This window comes from Elaeis guineensis, chromosome 15 (genome assembly GCF_000442705.2).
Source record: "Elaeis guineensis isolate ETL-2024a chromosome 15, EG11, whole genome shotgun sequence".
In the NCBI taxonomy this organism is placed as follows: domain Eukaryota; kingdom Viridiplantae; phylum Streptophyta; class Magnoliopsida; order Arecales; family Arecaceae; genus Elaeis; species Elaeis guineensis.
In genome coordinates, this window is record NC_026007.2 from 53,748,856 (window position 1) to 53,759,168 (window position 10,313).

The window sequence follows — 10,313 nt, forward strand, 5'->3', positions numbered from 1 at the left end:
CCAAACTTTTATTCCTTGCAATGTAGGGATATCATTTTCAATTAAAAGAATATCATCCACATACAGAATAAAAAATACAACCATAAAGTTATTTATCCATTTGTAAATACAGAGTTCTTCTCCATTCTTAATGAAGCCATACGTTCTGATAATCTTATCAAAATATATATTTCAACTTCTAGATGTCTGCTTTAATCCATAGATGGATCTCTGAAGCTTGCACACTTTGGACTCATCTGTGGATGTAAAATCTTCAGGCTGTATCATATATACCTCTTCTTTCAGCTCTCCATTTAAAAAAGCTGTTTTTACATCCATCTGTTAGATTTCATAATCCATATGTGTTGCTATCGCAAGTATAATCCAAATGGATTTGAGCATTGCTACAGGAGAAAATATCTCATCATAGTCAATATCATAATACTGACGATAATTCTTGATAGCCAAATGAGCTTTATAGATTTTCATCTTTTCATCTGCGTCCCTCTTTCTTTAGAAGACCCATTTACACCTTATGGGTTTAACCTCTTTAGGTAGGTCAACTAATGTCTAGATATTATTGACCTTCATAGACTCTATTTTAGACTTTATGGCTTCAAACCATTTATCAGAGTCGAACCTTTGCATTACATCTATATAGATGATTAGATCCTCATTATTCTTATCGAGTTCAATAGGATCTCCATCCCAGATCAAGAAACCATAGTATTTGTCTGGTTGATGCGATATTCTATTAGATCTCCTTAATGGTGCCTTTACAATAGATTTTGGATTTGATATCATCAAATCTGATTTTGTGGGTTCATTAGATTATGTCGGTTCTACCTATTAAACTTTCTCAAGTTCAACCTTAGAGGCATTAATTCCTTCCATAAAAATTTTTTTTTTCCAAAAAGACTGTCCTAAGGCTGACAAACACTTTTTGTTCTTCAGTAAGATAGAAATAATACCCTTAGTTTCTTTGGGATATCCTATAAAAATATATTTGTCAGATCTAGCTCTGAGTTTGTCCATTTTCAAATGTTGGACATAAGTCGGACACCTCCAAACCCTAAGGTGAGAGAGCACTGACTTACGTTCCATCCATATCTCATGTGGTGTTTTATTCACAGATTTACTAGAAATCTTATTAAGCATATAACAAGTCGATTCGAGTGCATATCCCTAAAAAGAGATCAGTAGACTAAAAAAATCCATCATGGATCGAATCATGTCCAACAAGATTCGATTTCTCCTTTCTGACACACCATTGTATTATGACATTCCAGAAGGTGTCTATTGAGAGAGAATCTCATTCTCCTCAAGATATATCAAAAATTCATCAGAAAAGTATTCACCTCTTCGATCTGATTGAAGAGTTTTAATATTCTTTCTAATTTTTTTCTCTATCTCATTACGAAATCGTTTGAACATTTTAAATGATTCAGATTTATATTTCATCAAGTAGATGTATCCATACCTAGATAGGTTGTTTGTGAATGTAATAAAATACTGATACCCTCTTCTGGCACTAGTGCTCATGGGTCCACATACATTAGTATGTACAAGACCCAGAACATCATTGGTTCGTTCATCTTTTTCAGTAAAAGATGACTTGATCATTCTTTCAAGTAAACAAGACTCACAAGTAGGCAATAATTCATAATCATTATCATCAAGAATTTTTTCTTGAGCTAACCTATTCATTCTGTTCTTGTTAATATGACCTAGCCTACAATGCCAAAGGTAGGCATCCGTGCATCAACTATTTGAGGGTGTTTATTAGACATGTACATTACATTAGGCCGTGATATAATATAAATATCATTGTTCAACTATCCATGTATTATAGTAACACCATTCAAAATGATATCACAAAATTTTTTTTTATTAAAATTTCATAATTTGCTTTGGCCAAAAGGCCTACAGAAATGACATTCAATAAGAAACTTGGACAAAAATTACAATCACTAAGAACAATAGAATGTGAATCGAATACAAGCTTGATAATTCCTAAAGCTAGAACTGAAACTGAACTTCCATCTCCAACATCAGAAATCTCTCATCATCTTCAAATCTCCTATTGACTTAAAGTCCTTGTAACGAATTACAAATGTTAATAAGACTACCAGTATCCAATACCCAGGTCATTGTATCAAAAATTGAGAAGTTACAAGATGTTATCATATAATTATCTTGTCCAGCAACCGATTGCTTCTTCTTTTTCGACTTGTTCGGATTAAGGAAAGCTATGTACTAAGGACAGTTCTTTTTCCAATGATCCTGCTTCTTACAATAGAAGCACTCTATCTGACTTTGGTTGGCTTTGAACTTGGACTTCTGGGTCTGACTCCTAACACTTTATACCTTTTTATTCTTTTTTTTTCTTTCTTAAAAGAATGATGCCCACCCAAAAAAGATCCTCTCACTACATTCACCATCTCCTTATAGAGCTGGTGATCCTTCTCAAAAGTCTGTAGTAACCCCAACAGACCGTGGTAGTTAACTACAAGCTTCATTATTTGGAAATAACTGAGAAATGGTAGATAGGATTTGGGTAGGGAGTTCAAGATCGCATCCTTCCCTAGCTATTCATGCAAGAAAAAGTCAAGCTTGCTCAGATGCTCGATCTGTTCGATCATGTACAATATATGATCGGTGACCAATGCTCCCTCCCTTATGCGAGCATTGAAAATGATAAACTGTTCTTATGCCGCTCAATATCGTCTGGAGTACCAAAAGACTCATTCAACATCTTGAGCATATCTTCTGACTGAGCTTCTTCAAATTTTTGATTGAACTCGTCGTTCATGGCAGCCCGCATTATGCACGCACAGTGGTGCATTCGTTGAGCCACTTCAAGTAAGTGTCTCGAATCGCACCACGAGCATTAAGAGCAGGCTCCTCAGGTGTCGGATCTGTAAGGACGTACAAGATCCGCTCGTACTTCAGGACTATTTTTAACTTTCGATACTAGTTATTGAAGTTGGATCCCATCAATTTCTCACTATCCAACAGTGATCGAAACGATAAGTTTGAGGCCATAACTGCACAAAGAAAAACAAAACCTAATTAGTATATGAATTAATTAAGCCTAAAGATATAGATTTTAGTCTAAAGGTTCTTCCACTATTTTATACGAATTGGTAGCCTCTACCTCCAATTCGAGGAATTATCTTAATTCTTTAGCGGATACTAGAATCCACAAAGACTGCACACAAGCCCGACTTTGGCCGGCTCACCTATGTGCATCCATGGATAGGTTCTTCAATCAATTATTTTATTAAATAATTTTTAGTAATTGATTTAGTCCCAGATAACTTTTTAGTTGACTTTGATCTTCTCTGCAAGCCCTGGTTAGGTCCAACCACTAACGTGATCATACTTAGGAATCTAATTATTAAATGATTAGGCCCAATTTTGGCTGGCTAATCCGATCACTTGCTAGAAAACTCGACTGAGTCATCATATTATGAATGATAATTTCAATAGTAGATGAGCATCAGGCTTTTGGGCCTCCAATGATCATCATACTAATGGATCTATTATCACCAAACTTAATGGGAGGCTATGATTTAGTTATCACCATAACTATCTCATTTTAGAGACCTAATAATTTTAAAAAAATTTAATTTATGAATTAAAAGAAGTGAAGATATCAATCAATAAATCACAATCTTTCCACTGACTTCATCAAGTCATTGAATTGGATTAGTGTCATGCTGGTTGAGATGGCACCTAGATCAGTCATATTGATCAACCTTAGTGGCATGGGTCAACTCGAATCACTTAGTGATCTAATCAAAATATAATCCACCAAATTGATCAGATAAGTAAGATTGGTGGAAGAGTATGTTAAGCTTGTCTTAGACACCATCAAAATGATCAGATAAGCCACCCTCAATTAAAAACTATTGATCAAAATGCCAAACTTACCTTAGATACCAATTGATTAATTAGTTTTGATTTGACCAGCCTAATAATTTGAGTTCAACCACTGAGCCACAATCAAGGTCCATTTGATCTAATCAAAGACATAGACTTGACCATCTACAACTATTGTATTGATTCTAAAGAAATCCTGATTTAATCTAATTCAATATTTGGTTAGATTTAATCAATTTCTCTACATGGTCCATTAACTCTTTGATTCTAACCTTAGGTCTAATCCAATTAAAAAAATCTGATTTGAGCTAACCCATGCCTCCATGTTTTATGCAATGTCATTAGATCTTAAATCATAATTCTAGATCTAATATATTTTATACTTAATTCTTAATTAAGTTTCAGCATCAACATAGGTTTAGGTTAAGTTTTGAAACTATTTTTTATATAAATATTTTTATATTAAATCATAAAATTTTTTAGATCACATCTAAATTTTTTATGATTTTAAATTAAAATAATTTTAATTATCAAGATTAGATGTTACTATTTTTTTTACAACTTGTATCACATACAACAAATTTTAGGATTTCAAGATCTAAGATTTTATAGAAAAATAAGTTCTCTTTTTTGCTTTCTTCTTCATGGGACCTCACAATAGCACCCTTACACGTCATAAGAGCACCTCATTGAATGGGAGGAGAGGGTCATGTAACCCTACTTACTCCTATGATCGGACGGCTTGGTGATTATCTAATCTAAGTACTTTAGTACTCAGATCATCCAATCTAACATGTACAGGACTGATTAAAAATTAGATCTAAAAATAAAACTTATTTAGATCTAATCTAAATAATATAAAATCAGATCTAAGTATATAAGAAATCATATCATATCGAACAATGGCTCTGATACCAATTGAGGAAAATATTGGCAGTTCTATGCATACAATTTTAAAATTTTTATAGCAGATCTTGATAGATTAAATAAATTAATCTATATTACATGCACAAAATTTAATCTTAACTACCATGCCAAGATCTATGATATGATTAAATATGAGATTAAGATCTGAAAATTAAAAATCTGCATCGATCATATCGATGTTGTAGACTAGATCTAACCCTTGGATCTAATCAAACCTGATCTAATGAGTTCAGAACTCATTACTGAAGCATGGGTTACTGATCTCCACTAGTGTATCGCATGGAAAGGAGTTTCTTCAGGTTGCTCATAGCCGCACAAAGGAGTCCGACCTTTACAGATCATCCACACGAAGAATGGATGCTGATCAGGCTTCTCGGGAGTGCTAGCTCGTAAGGATCTTTGAAGGTTGATCTTCTTCTTTTGATCTCTTAGATCCTCTAGAGAAAGAGAAGAATTAATGGAGGAAGAGAAGAGAGGAGATAGCTATGGAGAAAAAATAAATTTCAACTGTTGCTCAAATGGGGCGTCCAACTATTGGACCCCCTTTTTATAGATGGGAGTTAGGGTTTAGGATTTAGAGGAGACACCATAAATCTCCACGCCAACACCATATGGGGCATCCCATTTTTTCCAAAAATGTGTGATGGTGTGAGAAAGAAATCAGATCTTTCTTACACTAACAAACACCTCAAACAAAATAGAGATAAAATATTTTGGCACCAGACAACTTACCAAACAAAATCGATCTCTTTCCATCTTATCTCTTTATCTTTGATTCGGATCGTATTCAAATTAGGAAGGAGATAAGGATCATGACTCATCATAATTTTTGCCCACCCTCTCTGTGCCCTGTCTTCTCATGCCCAAAAATCTCACACAAAGCCCATTTTTTTGTTAAAATAAATGGCGTGGGACCTAGGACTTGCACAAGGGAGAGAGTCCCTATTGGCTGGGACTCTTCGTTTCCAATTTGATTCTAAATCAAATTAGATCTGATTTGAACCCAATGAGAGGAGAAAATCTAATCTAATTAGAAATACAATCACCTCCATAAATTTCTAACCCAATTAGGAATTAACTGAATCCAAATCCTGATCAAATCAGGAATAAATTTTTCTTGCAATTAGGCTTGATCAAATCAAACCCTATCTAGGTCAAACTGAATCCAATTCAATTAGACTTGATCCGAATCTCTTTGCTCAATCAAATTGAGTCAATTAGCAATCTAATTGCTAATAAATTCTTCATTAATAATAGAGTTCTAGTCCAGTGGGACTCTCCTCTAAAGTCCCAATCAAGTGGGACTTTTCACTAGAGTCTCAATCCAGTGAAACTCTTCAGCCATTAGATCAGACCGAATCTTCTAATATGTGTGACCCCATAGGTTCGAACCTAAGCTGATAGTATCGAAATAAATTTTAAAACTAATCGATGTAACCATCTAGCAATAGGACCCAATATCTAGATAGGTCAAAAGATTGCAAAGTAACATTCTAGAACCTACTGATATATGGTTACTGTATAATTCATCCTTTTGATCCTAATGCTCAAGGTGACCTAAGATTTAACTGTCAACCCTAAAATAGTCAACCACATTGTATTTTAACCTTTCAAATCTATCACATGGATTATCCTAACTAAGATTTTACTAAGTTGAAATACACTTATGCATTAGCTCCTACTTATTCAGAGAGGTCAATCCCATCTTGACTCATGCACCGACTTGATAAGTACTTGACTGCACCCAAAAATCTTTCATCATTGAATTAGAAATTCAGATGGTCTGGTATCAAAGTATAGTGAGTTGCTTATAAGTCACTGTGGTGATCTCAGATCAGAGGAATATTTATATCTATACCATTCATGAGCTACTCTTGATAGTAGAGTACTCGATAATTGGTCATATTCGATATGAATGTACTCCTACATTCCATCTATATATCATATTAGTATCTCCACACTTCTTAGTTAAGAGGATAACCAAATTATATGGCACATAACGTCTTATACTTGATATTATTATCATTCTATTAATAGCATATCATTTGGTCGCGAATATATTTTAAGGACTAAATGATAAATCCTTCTTTGTCGATTAAATATAGTCTTAAGAACTTCATCACAACATAGAAGTTCAAATAAGATGGACAAAATATGATGAAAAAGCCAAATAGTTTTTATTAATAAAAATTTATATATAATTTATAAATATGAGTACAATCGTCAACAGACTAATGATTGACTTTGGAACACAATTCTCAACAATCTCAATATAAAGCCAGACATCATCATATATACAAGATTAAGATCTATGTAGACATAAAAATTAGATTTTTACCTTTATGCGGGTAGATCTTCACTGTGATCTGATAATTTGTGGATATTTTCAAGATCCATTGAAGTCACAAGTGATGGATGTTTTCAAGATTCTTTGAAGCCATACAAGTGTCCGATCTCTATAGGTATCCACACGAGATTGATCTGATCAGAAAATTCTGATCTCACTGGGGTGCTAGCTCCCTTATAGAGATCGCTCCTTGGATTATCGCATCTTTTCTCTTTTGATTTTCTTCTCGAGAGAATTAAAGAGATCTATAGGAGGATCAAGAAATCAGATCTAATCTGATTTTTTTTTTTTTTTCTTCTGAAGAGAAAGAAGAAGATCTAAAGAAAAGAACAAGAGATCAAATATTTTTCCTTTCTTTTTCGTCCAACTCTTGAATTGAATCTAAAGGAGAAGGAGATGAAGAACTCATGTCCAACTCCTGGACCATGAGAGAAAGCATGTCTAACTCTTGGACATATGGAATAAAGAGAGGGAGAGAAGTCTCACATCCATCTCATGGACGTAGGAAGAGAGAAAGGGAGAGGAAGGGTGAGGCATCTATCACATGGAGCGTCCCCTCCTCTTTTTCTCTCTTTTGTGCACTATCACATCCTCATGCATGCCCTCTCTCTTCCTTTTATTTCTTATGCCTCTTCTTATCTCATATGAGGCACCCCTTTTCTTATCTCCTTTTAAACCATAACAACTAGGGTTAGTTAGGGTTTTTAGATAGAGTCCAAAAGGGCTTAGACTCTACAAGATAAGGTGCTGCCCCTTCATTGTGCACCTCCTTTCTCTAGGCTAAAATATATGAGGCAGTCCCATATGAGGCACTAATTAAAAAAGGAGAGTCCTTCTGCTCCTTAATCACCTTTTTAAAGATATAGTAAAAGTGGTTTGGATTTTCTTTAAAGTCAAACACTTAATTGAGTCTAAACTTTTTAGACTAATGAAACTTAATCTGACTCAAACTTAAACCAAGTCTAATCAAATTAAATCCGATTTAATTTGACTAGGACTCAATCTCATTATTTGATCAAATCAAATAATCTAGCAACAATTGTAATTAAGTCTTCCTATAACTTATTAACTATTGGCAAGTCCTCCATATAACTTTTACATATTAGTCCAATCATCAATCATATTGATAATTAAATCTTTTTATGATTCAAAATCATAATTTAACAATCCGATTAGTCAGAATCTCTTTTATGTGTGATCCTGTAGGTTCTATTCTGTTTGGTAGTGAGATATATTTGATCTCTATCAAAATATCATTGAAACTCTTTTCAATAGATTGAAATAATTCTAACTCACCAACTAATAATTATTGATCATTAAAATAATTTTTGTTGATCCTACAATCTACCAGTAATGCTTAGCAGCATATAGTGGTAACCCAATAGAATGGAAGGAATGAACCTTTAAGTGTAGTTACTGTGTGATTCAGTTCTTCTATCATGAGTTCTGATAAAATAAAGGTTATAAAAAATTCATCAAATCCCATCATCTGTCATATGTAAGATTTATTCAATTTGAGTTCTTATGTGAAACTTATGAAATTACTTTTCCATCATTCACTCTATCTTGATCAAGATCTTCTGAACTCAGTTTCATAAATCATATAGGACTTCTCCTTTTCTACTAAAGTTGATAGATTCTATTTAGATGCACATCTTATTCCTACAAAAAATTTATTGCAGTCAACATACACCTCAAGACTTCATATGGCTAAGAGATTGAGTTATGTATAGTCAAACTACAGCAATCTCATTATAAACAGTTGAGATACTGCAGATCAAAGAATCACTCACACTACTACAGCATCGAGAAAGTCACTGATGAGTGAGTAGATATCCAAGTGACTTCTCATGTTAGTCATGCTCGATATCTTTGTTATCTAACAAATATCCACACTCTCACTCTAGTATCCCTACAGTATAGACTCGAGACTCATTTATTCTAAGAAAAGCGATCTATGCACCAATCTAATCAGATTAAGCACCGTCTCCATGATGATCCATCGATCGGAAGTAATTTAGGAATTAACTACTAATGACATATATATCAAAATTTTAACTCTTAAGAATATTTGTCATTAACTTATTAATTTTTTGGATGATTCATGGATATATACACTACATGAATGAAAATTAACGATTCTAAATAATTAGGTCAAGTATGAAATTATATTCTAAAAAGAATTAATGTATCAGTCTGATTGACTTCTAGGGTATATATCTAACAATCTTTCACTTGCACTAAAGCCAATCTACCATAGACCTAAGCCCTCATCTTCTTAAGATGTGCTTTGGTCCTCTGCTAGTAAGATAGTTTAGTCTGTGAGTCTGCCACATTTTCATGGGATCTACTTTGATTCTCAAAGTCTTACTTCTGAAAATAGTTGCAAATAATTATCACTCTTATATGCTAGAAATTTTGGTGAGACCTAGGCTCCTTAGCTAAAGCAATAGCACCTATGTTGTCGCAGTATAGTATTGTGCCATCTGATGACATTACACCCAGTTTAACAATAATTTCTTTTAACTAGAAGGCTTCCCTAGTTACCTTATAAGTAGCGACATGCACAACTTCCATAAATCTGCAACAATCAGTTGTTTAGAACTCTTCCAATTTATCAAATCTACATTGCATAAGGAAACATCTTTCTTGATGTAGATTCTCTACCATCAATATTAGACATAAAGTCTAATTCAATGTATCCTTTTACCCTTAACTTTGATTCTCTTCAAAGATCATAAACATATCCTAAGTACTTCTTAAGTACTTAAAAATATTTTCACAGCTATCCAGTATTCTCAGTTTGGATTTAGCTGATATTTACTCATGATATTTACAGCAAAGATATACCTGATCATATACATAGTATAGCATACATGAGGTTCTCACTAACTAAAGCATAAGAGATCTTGCTCATGTACTATATCTCCAAAGATGTGTCTTGCACATTTTCTCAGAGAGATTAATCCCATGCCCAAGGGATAGAAAATTTTTTTTAAGATTTTTCGTGCTAAACTCCTTCAGCACCTCATCTATATACATATTCTATGAAACTAGCATTCTATTAGATCTATCTCATAGACCTATATTTACCTCATAGACTTATATAGGATGTTTCCCAAAGGTCTCTTATGGAGAATTTCTTTAGACAACTATATTCTAACCAAAATCAGTA